The 12,118-nt window shown below is 39.5% G+C and overlaps 1 long non-coding RNA gene across 1 annotated transcript in view; it reads right to left on the reverse strand.

Moving 5' to 3' along the window:
• LOC126416718 (uncharacterized) overlaps positions 1–11,505 on the reverse strand; it is a 58,767-nt gene extending 47,262 nt beyond the window's left edge. The window contains exon 1 of the long non-coding RNA XR_007575506.1: positions 11,374–11,505. This is a non-coding gene — a long non-coding RNA (uncharacterized LOC126416718). The remainder of the gene's footprint in view (positions 1–11,373) is intronic.
• Positions 11,506–12,118: the final 613 nt, after the last annotated feature.

Raw genomic sequence — 12,118 nt, forward strand, 5'->3', positions numbered from 1 at the left:
GAATTAATAATACAAATTAAAATCATTACTGATATTCATTAAATTACTTTAACTTATGACATAAAGTTACAACTAAATGCATTGCAAACGTAAATATAAACATAGAATAATATAATAGTACTATAATATTGTATTATACAATATAATTAATTTTATAATTTAGTAATATGTAGTTACCTGCCATTTTATCTTTGTTACTTTCATCGTAAATAAACAACTAAAAACCTACATTAGTGTTTCCCTGCAGCTTTACTTCTATATGTTATGGGTTCTAACATGTTTGTGAGATTTATAATTTTCAGATTTTACTTGGCTTAACAATAATGTCGTTTATGACATTAATGAAGTTACAGACAAAATCTAGTTTACATTTGTAAAAGGGCAGTGTCAAACACTCCCTATGTAAAAGGTATAGGTAGATCAGTAGTCACAACAAAACATTTACAAATAGTTAGAGCAATGAAATGAGTAACAAACAGTTGAGAAGAAAATGGAAATAGAACTACAAAATGAAATTTATTTGATTGTTTCCTTGTACAACCTGCAAATTGTATTTAGTAAAATTTTTAACACACTTATGTATGCTTCTGTTGTTATACACTAGCTGATAAAAAGTATCCAGACACCTATTAGTGGATATTAATGATGTGGTGTGTTCCCCCTTTGACTTTATGATGGCTTTGACTCTGTTGGAGACACTTTCAGTGAGGTGTCTGAAAGCTGTGGAGGAATGACAGCCCATTATTCTTCAAGACCTGAAACCAGAGATGGCAGTGAAAATGAAAACACTTTATATGCTGTGATCATAGTGTAGACACTTTTATTGTTCCAAGATCACCGGTTTCAACAGTCTTATGCTGCCATCATATAATCTTATGGAACTTGTTATAAAACTGACATGTTACATTACACGAAGTCAAAACATAAAACTGCTTTTAATGCTTTGATTTCATGTAATGTAACATGACAATTTTATAACAAGTTCCATAAGATCAGTTGATGGTAGCAAAAGACTGTTGAAACTGCTCATCTTGGAACAATGTTTTTGCCATACAAAGTGTGTTCATTTTCAACCGTACTGATTGCCCCATAGCACAGCATGTGTACCTTACAAGGTAGTGATGTTGGGCACTGGCTTCTGGAGCAAATTCAATGTTCTAACTCATCCCACAAGTGTTCCGTTGTGTTCAGGTCAGCATTCTGGCCAGGCTCTTCCATTTCAGTGCTGTTATTGTCCATGAACCATGCCCCACAGAGGCATCTTTATGGTAGGCTGCCTTATTATACTGATACAAACAATCATCATCTCCAAACTATTCCTCTTCTGTACAGGATGCTGTAAAATGTGTTCTTGGCCTTCTGCATTTTGTGTCTTCTTAAGCACAATAAGGAGAACACACCCTACCAATGAAACTCCTTCATATCATAACACCACTTCCCCCTTACTTCTCTATTGGCGCTGCAGATGATGTTAGGCAATGTTCTCAAAGTATTCATCAAACTCACTCTCTTCCACTGGACTGTCCCTGATTATAGCATGATTCATCACTCCAAACCATTTACTGTCCAGTGGCATTGCTCTTTACAGTGGCTCAAACATTGCTTAGTGTTTGACTTATGAGGGTTTGCTCAGCCATTGTACATCATTATTTTTAACTTCCTATGCACATAGTGCTAACTTCTGGTAGCACTTTATCATTAGTGATTTCTTCCACTGATTTCATGTGATTTCTTACAATCACCCTCCATTTCATGTGGTTTCTTACAACCATCCTCCACAATGCTTGGTAGTCTCTACTTGTCAGTACATGAGGTCTCTCTTCTCTTGATTTGGATGTGTGTGTGTTAATTATACCGGTGAAACAACATTGGTGTTCCCTGGTCATAGAAATCTATGACCCATGTCCGAAGCCATGAAGTCCTTGCTGTGTGTACCTCAGTATCATTGTGGAAACATTTTCCTGTCAGAAAGTGATGCAGCAGATGTATGAATCACTTGATGTGAGATTGGGGCTGTAGGTACGATGGTCAAGGAACTCCTACCCATACTGAAGCATGTGACTTCACATGGGGGCATGCATTGTTTTGCAAAAGTTTTATGCATCCACTCAGCATTCCATGTCTCTCTTTATGGATCACCACCCTTCACAGATTTCATATTGTCTGACAGTACTGATCAGCACTTATGCTCTAACCTCACAATACTAACTCTACAAGGAGGACACCATGGTCATGCCAGAAGACACTTATATATATTATTTTACAGTGTGTGTCTACTTCAATTTGGTACTCACAAGCAAACCACTATGCCATCGATCGTAGAAGTAATAGCAGTGGTCTTTTATTTTGTTGCTGATATTGGAAGGAATGGTCAACTTCTAAGGTCTTTGTCTTGAATGTAGGTTTGGTCTTCAGTGAATTGCCTCCTCAGTCATAATATGTATATGCTTGGAAAAATTGGCAGTGAGTTATTGCTGGTGTGCAAAAATCTTATAAGTGTACAAAGCTTGTGGTTCTTAGGATTTGATATTAGTGCTATCATTTTTCCTAACAGTTGAAGTAACAAAAATCAGCCTGATTATACAGTAAAACTATCACTGAGATCTACAAAATTAAATTAACAAAGCTATGTGCATGTAAACAGGAACATAGTACAAGACAACTAAACGAACTCCAGAAAATAGAACTTGTTAACGTATTTATTATTTTGAAGATGATTGATTTAGCACAAATTCTTCAAATCCCTCAAAAAATAGCCGAAAGAAATTGGCTGTGCTATGCACTTTCATAAGTCGAGGTTATATATTTAAAATCAAGGATGACACACTGACACTTGGAAAATAGTGGACTCAATCTTGTGGATGTCATTAGTAAACCATTATCAGAATCTGCCAGGAAGTTTCAGTAAACCATTATCGTTATATCTGATCATCATGTACAACATTTGAAAGAAACTCGCTGATAGTTTAACGTCATACCCTTTAAATGAAATTGCCCTCATGTGTCTGAAACCAACAATGAACATCCAATGTATCCCCAGTCTACCAACAAGAGCATTTTTATTAGAATATAATTACATTAAAATAAATATACCTGAAAAGGAGATGATGGAAGTGAGAGAGGTATGTCACAAGCTAATGACACAAAAACACAGAAATATTACTGATCTAAAATACCAAAATAATGACTGGCAAAAGATATGCTTATACATTCACAGCCAATATTTTCCATCAACACAATAAAATATCTTGCAAAGATACCAATACATGTGAAGTGCCATTTAGTAGCTACCAAAGAACACATGTTCGTGTGTGGAAACATTAAGTAAATATTGAAACTTCCTGGCAGATTAAAACTGTGTGCCGGACCGAGACTCGAACTCCCGAGTTCGAGTCTCGGTCCAGCACACAGTATTAATCTGCCAGGAACTTTCATATCAGCACACACTCCGCTGTAGAGTGAAAATTTTATTCTATTAAGTAAATATTATTTGTTGTATGACAAAAGTTAGCACACATTACTGGAACTTCATCAAATGTGAAAATGCTGGCATACTTCTTACACCCAGACTCCAAAAATTATCCTAAAGTGAAAAGAAAAGCCTTAAACTGGCTAAAAGGCTATACAATACATTATATTCAAACAGTAGAGAAGACTTCTGCTTGTACTCACAAATGCACCATGACAAGTTATTGCAGACAAAAAATTACAAGGAAAGCTTCAACAACTTATAAAAAAAACAATTATGTAAAATTTAGTGTGAAAGCGAATGCAGGTTTAAAACAGATACTACCTTCAAAAACACGTCAGATTGCTAGAACAAGCAATGCAAAAGAAAAAGCTGAAGACCTCCGGACAACAATGGCTGACTACATGCAGTGTGGAGCAGGTGCCAGACATAATGTTATCAGAGCCAAGTGCCTCACTGCTGGACATTTTCTTTGCTGAAACTAAGTGTTCTACTACAAATGTGGTAGAAGAAGTGATTATGTGCAGATTCTTTGTTAATTAACAGTTTGCTAACGATTTCTTGAAATCATGAAAAGATTCAGTTCATTGTTAGAGTTTGTTATGAAAGTTCACCCTCATGTACTGAGATAAAATCTTGTGTTTTGTGTGGTTATGTCAATAAATGTACTGAAGGGAGAAAGAAATTGTTAGCATCACTGCCTTTGGTGCAGAAGTACCTGGGTTCGATTCTCACTTGCTCCTAAGATTTTTTTTCTGAGGAAGGAAGATCTAGAACAGAGTTCATTCAACCTTGTGAGGCCAAGTGAGAAGCTACTTGAATAAAGAAGGAGAGGCAGCATCAGGCTCCACCAACTGATAGCAATCCCAGATCGCTCCTCGTATTGTGCAGCAGCCGACCAGTCAGAACAGGCTTAAGGCCTAATCTGTGGGTAGTGTTTATATTATGATTCCAAAAGCATCTTACCTTACATTATCATGTGCATTTTTAAAATTCCACAGAACAAAATGCACTTGTTTATAGCTGGAATTTATATATAGTTAATCCTTTTGTACTCCTTGCCCCATACAGGCAGGAAGTGGGCTGCCACAGAGATTTAAACTGTATGAAAGTGATTTAAAATATTAAAATATTGTTGATTTATATGATGTGTAATAAAAAATAAATGGATTTTTTTATTTCATGGGTATTATTCATCAGAGTTCAATTTTTTTTTAATTTATATATATATATATATAAAAACAAAGATGATGTGACTTACCAAATGAAAGTGCTGGCAGGTCGACAGACACACAAACAAACACAAACATACACACAAAATTCAAGCTTTCGCAACCAACGGTTACCTCGTCAGGAAAGAGGGAAGGAGAGGGAAAGACGAAAGGATTTGGGTTTTAAGGGAGAGGGTAAGGAGTCATTCCAATCCCGGGAGCGGAAAGACTTACCTTAGGGGGAAAAAAGGACGGGTATACACTCGCACACACACACATATCCATCCACACATATACAGACACAAGCAGACATATTTAAAGACAAAGAGTTTGGGCAGAGATGTCAGTCGAGGCGGAAGTGCAGAGGCAAAGATGTTGTTGAATGACAGGTGAGGTATGAGTGGCGGCAACTTGAAATTAGCGGAGATTGAGGCCTGGTGGGTGGAATGTGGAATGAGAGGGAAACATTCCACGTGGGAAAAATTAGATATAAAAACAAAGATGAGGTGACTTACCGAACGAAAGCGCTGGCAGGTCGATAGACACACAAGCAAACACAACATACACACAAAATTCTAGCTTTCGCAACCAACGGTTGCCTCATCAGGAAAGAGGGAAGGAGAGGGAAAGATGAAAGGATGTGGGTTTTAAGGGAGAGGGTAAGGAGTCATTCCAATCCCGGGAGCGGAAAGACTTACCTTAGTGGGAAAAAAGGACAGGTATACACTCGCACACACACACATATCCATCCACACATACAGACACAAGCATATTTCTTACCTTAGTGGGAAAAAAGGACAGGTATACACTCGCACACACACACATATCCATCCACACATACAGACACAAGCATATTTCTGCTTGTGTCTGTATGTGTGGATGGATATGTGTGTGTGTGCGAGTGTATACCTGTCCTTTTTTCCCACTAAGGTAAGTCTTTCCGCTCCCGGGATTGGAATGACTCCTTACCCTCTCCCTTAAAACCCACATCCTTTCATCTTTCCCTCTCCTTCCCTCTTTCCTGATGAGGCAACCGTTGGTTGCGAAAGCTAGAATTTTGTGTGTATGTTTGTGTTTGCTTGTGTGTCTATCGACCTGCCAGCGCTTTCGTTCGGTAAGTCACCTCATCTTTGTTTATATATATATACAGGGTGTTTCAAAAATGACCGGTATATTTGAAACGGCAATAAAAACTAAACGAGCAGCGATAGAAATACACCGTTTGTTGCAATATGCTTGGGACAACAGTACATTTTCAGGCAGACAAACTTTCGAAATTACAGTAGTTACAATTTTCAACAACAGATGGCGCTGTGGTCTGGGAAACTCTATAGTACGATATTTTCCACATATCCACCATGCGTAGCAATAATATGGCGTAGTCTCTGAATGAAATTACCCGAAACCTTTGACAACGTGTCTGGTGGAATGGCTTCACATGCAGATGAGATGTACTGCTTCAGCTGTTCAATTGTTTCTGGATTCTGGCGGTACACCTGGTCTTTCAAGTGTCCCCACAGAAAAAAGTCACAGGGGTTCATGTCTGGCGAATAGGGAGGCCAATCCACGCCGCCTCCTGTATGTTTCGGATAGCCCAAAGCAATCACACGATCATCGAAATATTCATTCAGGAAATTAAAGACGTCGGACGTGCGATGGCCGAGCACCATCTTGCATAAACCATGAGGTGTTTGCAGTGTCATCTAAGGCAGTTTGTACCTCCACAAATTCACAAAGAATGTCCAGATAGCGTGATGCAGTAATCGTTTCGGATCTGAAAAATGGGCCAATGATTCCTTTGGAAGAAATGGCGGCCCAGATCAGTACTTTTTGAGGATGCAGGGACGATGGGACTGCAACATGGGGCTTTTCGGTTCCCCATATGCGCCAGTTCTGTTTATTGACGAAGCCGTCCAGGTAAAAATAAGCTTCGTCAGTAAACCAAATGCTGCCCACATGCATATCGCCGTCATCAATCCTGTGCACTATATCATTAGCGAATGTCTCTCATGCAGCAATGGTAGCGGCACTGAGGGGTTGCCGCGTTTGAATTTTGTATGGATAGAGGTGTAAACTCTGGCGCATGAGACGATACGTGGACGTTGGCGTCATTTGGACCGCAGCTGCAACACGGCGAACGGAAACCCGAGGCCGCTGTTGGATCACCTGCTGCACTAGCTACGCGTTGCCCTCTGTGGTTGCCGTATGCGGTCGCCCTACCTTTCCAGCATGTTCATCCGTCATGTTCCCAGTCCGTTGAAATTTTTCAAACAGATCCTTTATTGTATCGCTTTTCGGTCCTTTGGTTACATTAAACCTCCGTTGGAAACTTCGTCTTGTTGCAACAACACTGTGTTCCAGGCGGTGGAATTCCAACACCAGAAAAATTCTCTGTTCTAAGGAATAAACCATGTTGTCTACAGCACACTTGCACGTTGTAAACAGCACACGCTTACAGCAGAAAGACGACGTACAGAATGGCGCACCCACAGACTGCGTTGTCTTCTATATCTTTCACATCACTTGCAGTGCCATCTGTTGTTGAAAATTGTAACTACTGTAATTTCGAAAGTTTGTCTGCCTGAAAATTTACTGTTGTCCCAAGCATATTGCAACAAACGGTGTATTTCTATCGCTGCTCGTTTAGTTTTTATTGCCGTTTCAAATATACCGGTCATTTTTGAAACACCCTGTATATTCCTGATGTGTATTTACATTTTCAGCTGTGTTGAATATTTAGTTTGTCCTTGACAGTTAATAACAATATGTGTGTTTTCGAAAGCTCAGCAATTTTTTACTTTAGAAAAAAATAGAACAAAGAATTTGCTTTAAATTTTGCTTGAAAATTGCAACAAAGTTCAGAACCAGATTTGAAATGTTGACAGTGGCTGTTGGTGAATCTACTATGAGTAATACAAGAGTTTATGAGTTGTATAAATGTTTGAAAGAGGGTAGAGATGGTGCTGATGAGGACGACTGCCCTGGATGGCCTAGCACATCAATTACTGATGACAACGTGGAATAATCAAAGAAAATGATTCTAGAAGATTGCCGAATCACCGTCAGAGAAAATGCTGATGATGTTGGCGTATTGTTTGGCTCATGCCAAGCAATTTTTTTGTGTTTTCGGGATGAAACATGTAGCAGCAGCAAAGTTTGTTCCAAAATTGTTGAATTTTGACCAAAAATGACGTCACATAAACGTTGCTCAGGACTTGCTGAATGAAGTCAACAATGATCAAGAACTTCTAAATAAGGTTAAAACAGGTGACAAAACATGGGTATACCGATATGACATTGAAACCTATGCCCAATCATCCCAATTCGGGGGGGGGGGGGGGGGGGGGGAACGTGAAGTTCGATAACATGTGAAGGTTCTTCTCATTGTTTTCTTCAATTCAATTGCAATGGTATAGTGCATCATGAGTTTCTGCCTTTTGGTCATATGGTCAACAAGGAATACTACTTGAAAGTTATGTGGTGTTTCCGTGGAGCAATGTGAAGAAAAGACCAGAGTTTTGGCAAAACCATTTGTGGAAATTGCATCACAATAATGCTCACACTCACACTTCAAACCTTGTTAATGATTTTTTGGCAAAAAACAAAACTGTTATGTTGCCTCAGCCACCATATTTGCCAGACATGGCCCCCTGTGACTTCTTTCTATATCTGAGGCTGAAGAGAGTATGAAAGAATGTCATTTTGCCACTATTTATGAGATAAAAATAGAGTCACTGAAGAAGCTGAGCACCATAATGAAAAGTTAGTTCCAGAAGGGCTTCCAAGACTGAAAAAAGTGCTAGAAAAGTGTATTAACTTATAAGGGGCGTTCAAAAAGCAATGAGCCAGAGTCTGGAATGTGCAAACTGGTAACAGGAGGGTAATATTGTGGCATGTGTAACGAGGTGTGGTTCCGACCAGAGCATGGAAGTTCACAGCCCATCACTAGAGGGCATGCACACACGTAAGTGACTATACAGAGCTAGCAGCAGCATGCATCAATCGTCCATTGCTGCCAGTCGCATTGCAAACAGTGACATGGAGGCATAAAAAAAAGAGCAAAGAGGTGTTGTTTGTTTTCTGACAGCAGAAGGAGTAGGAGGAATGGACATTCATTGACAAATGTCACAATTGTACGGCGAACACTGCATGTTCCTTGCTAGCGTCAAGGTGTGTCACAAGCTCTTCAGGGAAGGACGGTTGTCATTAGCAGATGATGCACGGTTTGGAGCACCAGACTGCATTACCGATGACATCATCCAGCTTGTGGATGCACTCATTACCCAGGACCACTGAGTCACAGTGAAAGCCATAGCCACCTTGGTCAGGTAGATTGTTGGAAATGTTCACACCATCACGAAGGAACTACTGCACATGCACATAAGTGTATACCCAGTGGGTGCCCCACAGTCTTCAGCCCCACCAAGAAGCATGTGGAATGGCCCACGGTCTTGCTCATCTGCAGCACTATGCTTGAGAAGGTAATGTGTTCCTGGCACGAGTGGTGGCTGGAGATGAATCACGGTGTCATCGCTTCGAACCAGAATCAAAACGACAATGTCTCCAGTGGAAGTATCCAGGGTCACCACCACCAAAACAAGTCAAGGTCATACACATTAGTGCAGGAAAGATTATGTTGATGTTCTTGTTTGACCAAGATGGCCCCTTCTGATTCACTTCCTGCAACATGGGACAACAGTGAATACCCAGCATTACTTGCTACCCTTGGCCACCCTTTGCCAAGCAATCAAATCAAAACAACCAGGCAATCTCACCCATGGGGTCATTCTGCTCCACAACAATGCAAAGCCTCGTACGGCCAACACAGTCATGGCACTCCTCCAGAAACGCAAATTGAGGGGAGGGGGGGGGGGGGGAGGGGGCGAGTTCTTGGCCACCCTCCATACAGTCTGGGCCTCTCTCCCTGTGATTATGCCATTTTTGGTCCCCTTAAAAAGGCCTTGAGGGGCCAACGATGTCCAGATGCGGAACTGGTTAGCTTTGCAGCCCTGGGAATTTTATGAGACAGCCATTCACAGCCTTGTGTCACAGTGGGACAAACGTCTCAACAGCCAGGGTCAATACTTCTAACATACAGGTACTGGTTTCTGTAATAACGCCTCTGGTTCGTTTCTTTTTGAACACTCCTTATATACATCTGCGGAAGGATTACTTTGAATGGGACAAAGCTGATGTTGATGAATAAATAAAGATTTTTTAAGAAAATCAAGAAGTCTCATTACTTTTTGATCACACCTCACATGTGGTGTACAAAAATTGCAGTACATACTACTTACTATAATTTTAGAAGGCAAAAGGACAATTTCCTTGATGGATAAAAAAGTGACAGCTTCTTCTGATTTTTTGGCATTGTTAGTGATGCTGGTGATGAGTGGTTTTGTTATTATCAGAGAGTAGGAATGGGAAAATACTAGGATTTTTAGATGATAAGGATGAAGTGCACTTTCTTGCTGTTTTCATCAGTGGCCACAGTTATGGGACAGCATTCAAGTGGCTCATCTTCATAAGAAATAGTGCTTTATTTAAATGCAGCTAGCATTTATTACCTATTGAAAATGAACAAATGTCCATCATCTAAGTCCTCAGCAAACTTGTGTGCATTTCTATCAGTGAAAGGTGAAGCAAACTTAAGAATCTTATGGTAGCATAGTATTTCTGTTACCCATTAAATGAAAGGCACGAAACATGACAGTTGTAAAAGCCTTTTGGACCCCATGACAAATGAAATTGTTTCCAAAAGAATAAGCTGAATTCAGATTTGCAACTCTGTAGCAAAAAAATTATCATTAGCATATATGATGAAAAGTGCTGCCTTTACCCAGAAGATACAGGTCACAGGCTGGTGGCTGGTATTAAGCACAACTGAGTTACTCAGAGCTGCCAGGCTGAATGCATTGAAGTTACACATTGAAGATGCTGGATTGCACTATGGCATCAAACACAGTCAGCTATCACAACCTTCTCACGTTGCCTTAATAATCATTGAATTAATTTTCAGTTTTATCATTACATATTATTAACCTTTCTTTGATACTTGTACCCGTTTACTTCAACAAAATGAAAACTACAATGATTTTTGCTATGAAAAGAAGTAAGCCAAATTCAGATTTAGTAACTCTGCCCCATAAACATAATTTAAGAAGGTACTCTGCGTCACTGCAATTCCAAGGGAATGTTATACCTGAAGGGTAACAAGGCAAACATTCGTTACTTATCATTACACACTTTGATGAAGCAGTGGATTAGAAAGCACTTAAGGGGAGTTGGAATGCCCTATCTCGCCAATGTTAAATTTGCTAACTTTGTGTACCTTTTTCTTTGGAACTATTATCTTCAGAACTTTGAAATTCTGGCAGAGGTTTTCAGCATATATTGTGAGCCCACTGAACTAGAACCAATGTTTTCTTTTTGTTGGTATAGTATTTATGAATTTTTTACCATTAAGCCATTTTTTATTGGAAAAAGTATAACATAAACTTCCCTAGTTCAGAGAATAAGCCAGTTCTTGTCATGATTCTAGTTCAGTGGCCTCTTTGAACTGTTTTGCAGCATTTCTGAAAATTTGAATGTTGTTGGTTGAGTGGTTTATGAGATAAAGGTACATGTAACACTAAAAATGTCAAATGCCAGAAAATGCGATTAAAGTAATTTATTATGAAAATTCACAAATACCTTTTATTCTATTATCAAAAGTGTCCAGCAGAGTAATCAGGGTCATCTTCTAGTTCTTCTTCTTCACCTAGAAGCTTTCTTCTCCTTGCTGCCCTTGCTTTTTTTGTATTAAATTCAGCTGCATACTGAGCCTTCCTTACTCGCACGCTGTCCAGAAGCTGAAGACCTCTGATGGTGTTGATACCAGGAGCAATGCCGAGCCTTGCCATGACCTTTAGCCTACCCATATGACCATCATTGAATGAAATAACAGCATCACTGACTCCCCATTTCAATGTTTTTATCCCAACAAATACATTCTTAGGTACACGAGTCCAAATGAGGTTGTTGAACGACTCGTTTTGATTCTGGGTACAACCATGAAGACATTTTCGCAGAAGATCAGGATGCCCCAAGTCTCTATATATTGGTTTAATTACTTCCATAACAGCCAATGGAATATAATTTTTATGGTGATAAGGATCCCCAGTAGCTTGAGATTTTCTATAATTGCACCATGACTGAGGACCATCTGGACAAGCAAAATGTTGAGGATTATCATCAGTTGATGATCGATGTAAATATGTGGCCCATACAGCTTGTCTCATTTCCTGCAAATTATTTGCATTATTTCTTATTGCCATACCATAGTATTGTTGTAATTCATTTATAATTTTATCTGACAGGCGACCTCTAATGGTTTTACCATCTGACAAAATTTTGTCCTTCAGATTCTGTTTCAGTTTCCTTAGACGAGTGCCCATTC

This window comes from Schistocerca serialis, chromosome 8 (genome assembly GCF_023864345.2).
Source record: "Schistocerca serialis cubense isolate TAMUIC-IGC-003099 chromosome 8, iqSchSeri2.2, whole genome shotgun sequence".
NCBI classification, from domain to species: domain Eukaryota; kingdom Metazoa; phylum Arthropoda; class Insecta; order Orthoptera; family Acrididae; genus Schistocerca; species Schistocerca serialis.